Below are 12,013 nucleotides of genomic sequence, written 5' to 3' on the forward strand. Positions count from 1 at the left end.
TTCTCCAGGCTAAAGAGTCCCAGCTCTCTCAGCCTTTCCTCATAAGGGAGATACTCCAATCCCTTAATCATCTTAGTTGCCCTACGTTGGACTCTTTCCAGTAGTTCCCTGTCTCTCTTGAACTGGAGAGCCCAGAACTGGATGCAGTATTCCAGTTGTGGCCTCACCAGTGCAGAGTAGAGGAGGAGAATGACTTCCCTCGACCTACTAGCCACACTCTTCCTTATGCAGCCCGGGATCCCATTGGCCCTCTTGGTGACAAGGGCACATTGCTGGATCATGGATAGTTTACTATCCACCAGGATCCCCAGATCCTTCTCCTCAGAAGTGCTTTCCAGCAGGTCCATCCCTATCCCATATTGGTGCCTGGGGTTCTTCCTCCCCAGGTGCAGGACCCTACATTTGCCTTTGTTGAACTTCATTAGTTTCTTCTCTGCCCAGCTCTCCAGCCTGTCCAGGTCACGCTGGATGGCAGCACAGCCCTCTGGAGTGCCAGCCAGTCCTCCCAGTTTGGTATCATCAGCAAACTTGCTAAAGATACACTCTGTCCTCTCGTCCAGGTCATTGATGAATATGTTGAACAGGATTGGGCCGAGTGTTGACCCCTGGGGGACACCACTGGTTACAGGCCTCCAGCTTGAACCTGCTCCATTAATTAACAACTCTCTGAGTCCTGTCACACAACCAGCTCCCAATCCACCTCACTGTCCCCTCATCTAGCCCACACTTCCTCAGTTTCCTAATGAGGATGTTATGGGAGACAGTGTCAAAAGCCTTGCTGAAGTCAAGGTAGATGGCATCTGCTGCTCTTCCCTCATCCAGCCATCAGTTATAACATCATAGAAGGCTATCAGATTGGTCAAGCATGATTTACCCTTGGTAAATCCATGCTGACCACTTCCAATAACTTCCTGTTCTTCAACGTGTTTGGAGATGACTTCCAGAATGAATAGCTCTATTACCTTCCCAGGGACAGAGGTGAGGCTAACTGGCCTGTAGTTTCCTGTGTCCTCCATTTTGCTCTTTTTGAAGACTGGAGTGATATTTGCCTTCCTCCAGTCCTCAGGTACCTCTCCTGTTCTCCATGACCTTTTGAAGATGATAGAGAGTGGCCCAGCAATAACATCTGCTAGTTCTCTCAGCACTAGCGGGTGCATCATATCTGGGCCCATGGACTTATGGATGTCTAGTTTGGCCAAGTGGCCTCTAACCCAGGCCTCCCCTACAGAGGGAAAATCTTCCTCTCTCCAGACCTCCCCCCTTGTCTCCAGGGTCTGGGATTCATGAGGGACAGCTTTAGCAGTGAAGACCAAAGCAAAGAAGGCATTCAGCAACTCCGCCTTCTCCGTGTCTTCCACCACTAGGGTGCCCACCTCATTCATCAGTAGGCCTCCATTTTCCCTAGTCTTCCTTTTTCTGCTGATATACTGAAAAAAACTTTACTTGTTGTCTTTAACCGTAGTGGCCAAGCTGAGTTCTGCTTGAGCTTTTGCCATTCAAATTTTCCCCCTGCAAAGCTTTACCACATCTTGATATTCCTCATAAGTTGCCAATCCCCTTTTCCAAAGACCATAAACTTTCCTTTTATTCCTGAGGTCCAGCCAAAGCTCTCTATTTAGCCAGGCTGCTCTTCTTCCCCATCAGCTCGTTTTTCAGGACCTGGGGATGGCCTTCTCCTGTGCTTTTGGAGCTCCTCCTTGAAGCATGACCAGCCTTCCTGGGCACCTGCGCCCTTCAAGACTGTCTCCCTTCCCTTAGGGACAGGGAGCAAGGGATGTCTCTCAACCATGCTCCTAAACAGGCAAAGTCTGCCCTTCAGAACTCCAGGGTAGCAGTTCTGCTGGCTCCCTGCCTTGCTTCTCCAAGAATTGAAAACTCTATCATTTTGTGATCACTCTGCCCAACACAACCTCCAACCTTTATGTTCCCCACAAGACTTTCTCTGTTAACAAGCAGCAGGTCCAGTAAGGCGCTTTCCCTAGTTGGCTCCCTCACCAGCTGTGTTAGGAAGTTGTGTTCCACACACTCCAGGAACCTCCGGGACTGTTCCCTCTCTGCTGTGTTATATTTCCAGCAGACATTGGGGAAGTTGAAGTCCCCCATGATAACAAGGGTGAGCGATTGCGAGATCTGTGCCAGCTGTTTATAGAATATTTCATCAATCACTAGATCTTGGTTGGGGGGGCTATAACAGACTCCCACGACGGTGTCTGCCTTACTGGCCTTCCCCTTGATTCTTACCCATAAACACTCAACGCTGTCATTCACATTGTTGAGTTCTAGGCAATCAAATCTGTCCCTAACATAGAGGGCTACCCCCCCGCCTCTTCTCCCATGCCTGTCCCTTCTGAAAAGCTGGTAGCCATCAACCACAGCACTCCAGTTGTGCAAGTCTTCCCACCACGTTTCTGTGATGGCAACTATATCATAGCTTTCCTGCTGTATGATGGCCTCCAGCTCCTCCTCTCTGTTGCCCATGCTGTGTGCATTCGTAGAGATGCACTTCAGCTGGGCTAATTGTCCTGCCACTTTTTTGGGGGAACAAGCCCTAATTCTCACCTGACTATGTTCAGACCCTTCTGTAGTCGTTACCCCCCATGTCTTTGCTACCACATGGATCACCATCGCCCGCCTCCACTGAGACGACAGACTGCAAGACCTTGCTAGTACTTTTACCCACAAGCACTGGCATGCTGCTCCCAGGCTCCATTTTAGTAAACCTGGGTTCATCCCCATCCCCCTTCAAACCTAGTTTAAAGCCCTTTCAATGAGCCCTGCTAATTTTTGCCCCAGGATCCTTCTTCCCCTTTGGGTTAGGTTTTCCCCACCTGTTGCCTGCTGTCCTGCAGATCAAGCCATGATCAAAGAAACCAAAGTCCTGCTGGTTGCACCAGTCTCGGAGCCAGGAGTTCATCTACTGGCTCTTCCTGTTTATCTCCTCATCGATTCCTGCTACTGGTGGGTCAGAGGAGAACACTACTTGTGCTCCTGATCCCTTAACCAGCCGTCCCAGGACCCTAAAGTCTCTCTTTATTGCCTTTAGACTTCTGGTACATACCTCATCACTGCCTGTTTGAAATACCAGTAACGGGTAGTAATCTGAAGGTTGGATTAGGGTAGGGAGATTTCTCTGTATACCCTTAATCCTGGCCCCAGGGAGGCAGGTGACTTCCCTGTGGGCTGGGTCAGGTCGACAAACGGGCCCATCTTTTCCCCTCAGAAGGGAGTAACCTACTACAAATACCTTTCTTTTTTTCTTAGTTGAGGAACTCCTCAGGCATGGGGGTGAGTGTGTAGCCCTGGGCGACTCACTGGATGGATCTTGCTCTCTATCCTCATTTACCTGGCCCTCAATTTCCAGAGCTCCTACCCTATTGTGCAAGGGCAACGGGGTAGGTGAGGGGGCCCAAGAGGGGTTTCGCTTGCCCCTCCGAGGAGGGACCCATCTCCATTCTCCCCTGTCCCTGAAGTCCCCCCCTTCTACCCACCGACAGGAGGGAAGGGGATCATCCACTTCTTGTAGAGCCTCTACCTGCTAGCTTTGCCTCAGGGTATGGCTCCACCGATCTATTTCACTTTCATATTCTCTGATGGTTCTTAACCTTCCTATCTCCTCCCTCAGTTCCACCACCTGCCTGAGCTGATCGTTTATCTGGTCACAGCGCACACAGGCGGTGTCTCTGGCTCCCTCTGGTACCAGTGCCAGGCTCAGGCGCTCGCGGCAGCCCAAGGCCTGCACAGCCGCCTGTTTGCGCGGGAGCTCAGTCTGAGTTCCCACATCCTTTCTGGCAGCGGTTTTTGGCCGTTTTGTGGCCGTGTTCTTCTCTGGTGCCGGGACGGGACCAGTCACTTCCGGCTGCTTCCCGCGCGCTCTGCGTCTGCACGCTGACGTTCCTCGCCTTGCGCCCACCGCGCGCCGCTGAGTAGCGGCCGTAGCCCCTTTTAAATTTGGCGCGGCTCGCCCCCGGGCACGTCAGCCTCGCGGCTCCCTCGCGAGGTTCCCGAGTCTCTTCGGGCCTCTCCGCTCTCCCTCGGCTTCTCCGCCTCCTGGGGGGCCCTCTCCGCCTCAATCTAGCCCAAATTTAAAGACACGGCGCTGACCGCTGCCGCTCTCCGCGCGGTCTGAGGAAGGCTTGCGGTGTGGCCGCTCTTAAATTTCCCTCTTTATTTCCCTCTCTTGCTTCTTCATTCCTCTATAAATATGTTATTCTTCCTACGGATAGCTTAATTCAAAGATTATATTTAGGCTTTAAATTATTTTTGAATTTATTTCTACAGAAAAAAAAGAAAAAAAAAAGGAAGACCAGTGTCAACTTTATAGGCCATCTTAAGGAAAAAATAACTGGTAACCGAGTATGAGTATTTAGGAAATAAACAAACATTAGGGAATTTATCTTTGTTGACTTAACTTTATAAATAATGCCACAAAGACACCTAACTCTCTGCATTAAACAACATCAGAAACAAAGCATTGTCAAAAATAGTAACAGAAAGAAGAATATCAATAAGGTTTCAAGTCTCTTGTTGATATGTAGTTTGCATGGGAAGCTGTGGATCATAGTAACTGACAATTTGTCATTGCTTCCCTACACTGTTGTAAATCATTAGGCAACATTGCTATTAGTCTGATTCAGAGCTTCTCAAATGTATTTCTTACCCTAAGTTGTAGCAGCAATGTCTAAATTCTTACTATTTTACACAAGTTCCAAGTTATATGATAGTCTTAATCATAGTAGTTTCTACTTTCTATTGAATCTCAGTGCAATATAGGAGTCCAGACTTGATATTCCACCTTTAAATTACAAGGTATTTTGAAAAAAGCTTTCATCTGGGAAGATTTAACATTTTTTGTTTAGCACTCACAATCTCTCATCCTTAAACATAGTTGTTGATATTTCCAAAGTATCTACCTGATAGTTCCACTTAGGTGAAAAATCATCATAATTTATTCCTTATGTTGCATACAGAAGCAAAGGATTGCAAAGTCCATAGCCATATAGTAGTGGCAAAAAACACGAGCTGGTACTCTCCCCACCCTCCAGTGCTCTCCCAATCTATGGCTGCTTTCATCTCAGAGGATATATGAGCCTCACATGACTTCTCTGTCCTTAGTAACCTGCACTGGATTTCTGTTGCTTGAGCTTGCCTAGGCTTTCCTGGAAACTTTGTTCACAGCATCCTTTAGCAGGAATTATTTGGCAGTGTGCTTTCTGCCATGCAAAGATACTTTCATTTGTGTTCAGCCTGATTTCACTCCTGGTTCCACTAGCTTCATTTGATATATGTACTTTAAAAGCCAAGACAAGGTGTAATATTTTCTGACAGTGCCCTGCAAGACATCAGAATTTTATTATTTCTAAGGAATAATGAATTTAAATGACTAATGGATGGAGAAACAGGCACACCACAGCTTGCTGAGGACCACTGCACTAGAAACAGACCATAGCGCTAATAAAGACAGACTTCATCACCAGACATATTTGTTCACTCCTTAGTTCCTTAGTGAACTGACACCTCTTTGGGGTTACTCATCTAGTTATAATTAAGCTTTAATTGAATACAGCCTAAGCCCTTTGGGAGTTTTTCCATTTACTTTAACTGATCCTCAGCACAGTTCTCTGTAAGATAATGCCTCAATTTCAATTTTTCCGCCAACTCATCCAAATTTGGTTGAACATTGTCTCAGCAAGGCTGCCGGACTGTGAGAAAAGAACAGAGCCATGATACTGTAGTACCAAGACTCAGTTTATAAATAAGACAGGAATGGAGAGACTACAGCAGTGGCAAGGTTTGGCATATATAGACCTGTGTACCTAGAGTACCTGTGACTGTGGTCTATTGGCCAGACTTTAAGGTTTTACCTTAGTTTAGAGCTTTAGAAATAGTCTACAGTAGATCTTATTGATAAGTATTTTGTGCATAACCTTAATGTTGTAAAGACACCTGTGGTTCTTAACAGTGTACTGTTTGTGTAAGAAAGGGATATCTGAAAAATATCTGTCTTTGAACTGGCTCCAATATAGCTCTAGTCTGTCACTGTTCTTAAGCAAAAAGCAGACCAAAAAGAATATCTGCCCATAGGCAAAAAAAACATTTATTTTTTGTGCACAGATCTTCCTGTGGTGGTATAATTTTTTTACTGCACAGATAGAATAGCTTGATCATACTGACTTTGTTTGATTTGTTGTGATGCAGCCCTGTAGTGGTGATAAAAGATACAGTTCTTAGCATTACTCTGCTTTATATTTTCCTGCATTGCTGACATAACTTTCAACATTAATGTGAGATATACTGAGAAGTGAAGTTAGCTCTGGCGTCAGTATCACAACCTGAAGAATAACAGTGGAAATCCATACATCAAATATTTAATTACTTGTTGAAAATATCCTCTTTATGTTACTATGTTTCAGATGCTTTTCTCTGATTTCCTCTTGCCAGTGGGTGACATATTGCCCTACAAAGGTATCTGGAGCTCGTGCAAGCTAAGTCCTTCAATTCAGTGTGCTACGAAAGGCATGTTGAATCCTCGCATGCAAAGAGAAAAATATAATTAAACTCTGATAAAGTGTTCATCACTGACTCCCTGCAGACAGTGCCTGTCTTCAGTCTTCTCTGTTCCAGTGAAGCTAAGGTTTGGTGGCTTTAAGGAGCATGGAGATTCAAATATGTGTAGATTTCTGAAAGGCTTACCAAATATTATATATCATTAAGTAATAAATGCACTCATCTGGCTCAGAAATTGAAGGAGTGGAGAAATTTGTGCTTGGCATGTCTGTTCTATGCCCAGATTCAAGGTGGGTTTTTTGAAATATTTCTGCTGTGTATTCATGCTAAGATCTCACAGCTCTGCTTTATGTAATAAATCTGTATTTAGTAAGAGAAAAAAATCTCTATATTTTGCCCAAAATCTTACAAAGTACTATCCCCAAAGAGCCTAGAATAACAAAGTCTATCCTTTTGGCATTCCAAAATTATTTTCAACTAGAAGACAGTCTTCAACTCAAGCATGAAAGGTTCACATCTTAACACTTGTTGGCCTCTAAAAGCATCACTAAAAAAAACCAACAAGAGTTTTCAGTTAGGATACCACAGCAGAGACACACAATAAGAAAAACAGGATTAAGAGGGAGGTATTTTTTGTCACCACATGATCTAGTACTAAGAGTCTTGTCAGTCTTCAACATAAAGTTCAGTAAAGAAGAGAGTCAGTAAAGGAATATGGGAAACTTAGAGGATAAAGCCAAGAAAAAAGAGAAAATGACTGCAGAGTATAGGAATGGGAAAGAGTTAACTTTCAAGGCTGCCTAAACACAAAAACTTCTTTAGGATCTTTAGAAGAGGAAAACACATTTCTGACTGTTATTTTTCTTTTTCTGCCACAGATAGGGAGGGCTGCAAGTCATGTAGAAATGATCAAGTATATTTCATTTTTAAGGTTCTGCTGCAAAGTTGTTGCTACAATATTTTATAGTGCTTCTTTTTTTTTTTCTCTTAGAAGACTAGACAGTCCAATTTAGATAATAATAATGTTCCCTTTGAAACTGTAGCAATCATATATAACAAGGTATAGCAATATTTATTGTTCTTTTGTCTGTTTTCCTATACAACACAAGTTTTTTTAAAATTAATTTTTGTATCATGCTAATGAAGAAGATTGCAGTGGTTAACAGCAGAGTTGTAAATGCAGCATAATATATAGCTTTATATACACACTGGATTTTTCTTCAAACTCTCTCTTATTTATTTTATGGAAGAGTTTTCCAGGGGAGAAACTCTGTCAGCTGTACCTAGGAGTGTTCTAGCATAATTATTGGTCACTACTTATTCTGCCCACATGGAAATCAATGTATTTTTAAAATGTTTTATTTCCAATCATATTGGTTTGAGTTAAAAAACAAAGGATATTCTTCTTTCTCTAATTTCTCCTACTTCTCAGCTTTTCTGTTCTCTGACAGCAAAATGATGTTGTTGTATTGCTCTTAATAATTCTCTTAATAATAAATATCTCTTTTCTCATTTACACTTACTATATTTTAAAGTCTTACTGCTTTTCTATACTGGCCAAAATGAATTTGAATATACTTGTTAAACAATTCACTTTATGGTCAGGAACCTTTTAAAATTTCTAAAGAAGAAGAAAGAAGCCCAAGAACTTCACAAGATTTAAGTACTTTCTCAAATTCTGATTCACAAAGTACTGCTTAGTTTTTTGCCTTAAAAACAACACGTATTTTTTCATTAATACCTTTATAAATTGACCTGGAGTATTGTTGTGGTTTAACCCCAGCCAGCAGCTAGGACCACACAGCTGCTTGTGCAGTTCTCCTCCTTCCCCTGAGAAGGGCAGGGAGAAGAGAGAGAAAAGGAGGGGAAAGGGAAAGAAAAAAACCTTGTGGACTGAGATAAAGACAGTTTAATAGAACAACAAAAAAAAATACAACAACAACAACAATAATAATAATGTCAATGATGACACAAGTCACCCTCACCACCCACTGAATTGATACCTTCTGGAGCAGTGATCATAGACTCCAACCTGTCAGGCCAACCCCTGTGTATATACTGAGCATGATGTCTATGGTACAAAAAAAACCCCCATTGGCCATTCCATTGTTCTGTCTGTGCTCCTTCTTAGCTTCTATGGGAGGCTGAAAAGAGTCCTTCCATAGTATAAGCATCGCTTTGCGACAACAAAACCAATATGCATTATTGACATTCCTTTTACAGCAATCACTAGAACAAAAACTAGCTCTTTCCCACATGAAACCAGGACAAGTATATATCAGCCTTTAGAATAAACTATGAAAGATTCGCTTGCGTTATTTGCTTATCTCATAACTGCTGTAGAAATTTCCTGGATTCTCAGAATCCAGCAATATTCTGCTGACTTCAAGTGTTGTATATGCATATGTTCATATTCCTCAAATATGAAATCTTGTGAACACAGCCAGAGTCTGTCCTTGTGAAATGGCATTAAACTTCTCAGAAGCATCGTTTTCTTTCCAATGCTGGAAAAAAGCAGTTCATAAAAATCAGACATTATAACACACTTACCACCATAATACTGAACTATCTGTTCTGTTATTTAATGTGAAATAATCTGAAGTTATACCACCTGATTAGCTTGTTGTAACAAACATGGAAAATTTAGAAATTATTTTTTCAGTCAGGTCTCATATATATTCTGTTTGAGAGTAGACACCTGACTAGAATTGTTCAGTTTGAAAAAATGAAGAAAGGATAGAATATACATGAAAATTGAAAAGCTGACAAGTAACCTTATTTAGCGGCATTCCTGCATGATGTTGGGTATTTTGTCATACTGTTAGTGCACATGTGGCAAGTGTTTCAACAGCTGTTGAGACTTATTTATCCTGACCCCTGTGCTGCTCTCAATCAGTTGTTGTCAGTTTCAGTATGTGTAGCTATTTTTGTCCTCCAAGTACAAAGATACACCTGGTATTGTTTTTTATAGCACAAGCCTTCAATAGCTAATCATAGAATCATGAACGGTTTGGACTGGAAGTGACCTTAAAGATCATCTAGTTAAAAAATCACCTGCTGTGGGCAGGGACGCATTCCACTAAACCAGGTTGCTCAAAGCCCCATCCAGCCTGGCCTTTAACACTTCCAGGGATGGGACATCCACAACTTCTCTGGGCAACCTGTTCCAGTGCCTCATCACCTGCATAGTGAAAAATTTCTTCCTTATGTCTAATGTAAGTCTACTGTCTTTCAGTTTTAAACAATTACCCCTTGTCCTATCTCTACATGCTCTGGTAAAAACTCCCTCTCCAGCTTTCCTGTAGGCCCCCTTTAAGTACTGGAAGGCTGCTATAATATCTGCTTGGAGCCTTCTCTGCTCCAGGCTGAACAACCCCAACTCTCTCAGCCTGTCTTCACAGCAAAATGGAGTGGAGGGGCAGAATCACCACCCTTGACCAGCTGGCCACACTTCTTTTCATGCAGCGCAGGATGTGGTTGGCTTTCTGGGCTGCAGGGGCACATTGCTGGCCCACATTGAGCTTCTCATCAATCAACACTCTAAGTGTTTCTCCTCAGGGCTGCTCTCAATCCATTCTCTACCCAGCTTGTATTTGTGCTTGAGATCACCCCAACCCACGTGCAGGACCTGGGGGAACTGAGCAACCTAGTCTTGTGGAAGGTGTTCCAGCCCGGGGAAGGGAAGTTGGAACTAGATGATCTTTAAGGTCCCTTCCAACACAAACCATTCTATGATTCCTGTCACTCAGCCATCTGTGGCAGGATGTCCTCCATCTTGGCACACCTTTTGCAGGAAAGACTGTCATCTATCCCTGCCCCAGGAGAAAGTTCAAGGCTCCTCCAGCAGTCTGAGGTCTGCTCTGGAACCTCTTCCTTCAGCAGCTCTATCTGGGTGGAGGCATCACCCACCACTGGGGTAAAAGATTCAGAACCGCCAGCTGGAGATGCAGCTTTTGCTCTCAGATGAGTGCCCACCATTCTGCCTTGAGAATCAGGTAGGTTGAGTGCCCTTGACCTGTCCAGATGGCTACAGAAATGTGCCTGGTTGTTGGGTTATATGTCCTCCAAGTCTGTCACTTAGCCAGTGGAATGCCTCTCCTTCAAAGAGGTGTCCTCCCTGAGTGCCCTCATGCATGAACTGCCATGCCAGGCCCTGAGTGTCGCCTCACACCCTGTTTGTCAGCTCTGTTAGCAGTGCTCCTGGTTGCTCGCCCTCCCTATAGCTGCTTTTTGTGAGAGTGGGGGGTGGCCACCCTTAGTCCTGGTCCTGACCAGACCTTGTCAGCTACTCTGGTGAGACCTGTTGGCTCCTGGGAGGTCTCTGTGCTCCCCTGGGGTTTCCCAAGCTCAGGAAATCCCCTGTATGCTGTGATGCTGTCCTCCACTGTGGAACATGCTTGAGCTGGAGCTGATTGTCCTGGCAAGTGAGCTATAGTCTAGCAGCATAAACCATAACAAGTTATGGCTGATTAAATATGTAAGGAGAACATCTTTACACAAAGCAGCTAGATGCCAAACTGAACTTTTGGACATGGAAGGCTTCAGCACCTGGCACCTGGATGGCTGTCTCTGTTACTGAAAACAGATGACCAGAAAATATGCAAATCTCAGTCTTTGCCGTAGCTGCTGCTGTTTGTGGCACTAATATAGAATCATTGATAATTTCTCTGCACTAGGGAGCTAGTGTGATGGTGCTCCACTGCCCTGCTCTGCCTCCCCATTCTGAAATATCTCTGTCAAGATGGATCAGAGTTACAGATATCCGTAGCCTGACATCCTGCTCAGGTAATCCCTGGCTAGAGTGTAGTGTGAGGGACGTATAGAAATTGTAAGTAGAAGTCTGGCTTGCCTCTGATTTCACACTGTGGTCTATCTTGATATATCACTTCATCATAAGAAAGATGAAAACTGTTCAGCACTGAAAATCATAACTATTGAAAATATGAAAACATTTGCTGATTACATTTAACTTTACTGCTTACTTGATGCAAGTTGGAAATTAGCTATATAACAGTATTAATCAGCATATTTTTTTTCTTCTGGGTGCATCCCTAAGGACTGTTACTACCCTCAACTGCTGATACTGTTATTTCTAAAATAGCAAGGTTCATACCTGTATTGTGTTGTACACATTTGAATGCTAATTTTGAGTATGAATAATTTCCTTATTGTTCTGACCAAGTTCCCAAGTGTACAATATTTCCCCTGTTCTGGAGAACATCTTGCATTTCTCACTGTATTTTGTCTTTCCTAGCTCTCTAGGAAGCAGCTTGATGGACCACCAGTGTTTTGGCACTGTGTTTCCCGCCTGGCTGAATAAGAAGAGCTGGATAAGAAGAGCTGGATTCAGAAAAGCATTGTGGTTTTCTACACAGTGAGAAGGTTTCAACACTCAATATATCTTGCTAGTAAAGCACTGAATTGTTTTTTGTTTGCTGTGTAAAGAGCTGTAAGGCTCAATTTGAGGTTCCTATTCCTTGCCTAAGCTTTCTGAGGTCCTACAAGCACA

The sequence above is a fragment of the Numenius arquata genome, chromosome Z (assembly GCF_964106895.1).
Source record: "Numenius arquata chromosome Z, bNumArq3.hap1.1, whole genome shotgun sequence".
Classification (NCBI taxonomy): Eukaryota; Metazoa; Chordata; class Aves; order Charadriiformes; family Scolopacidae; genus Numenius; species Numenius arquata.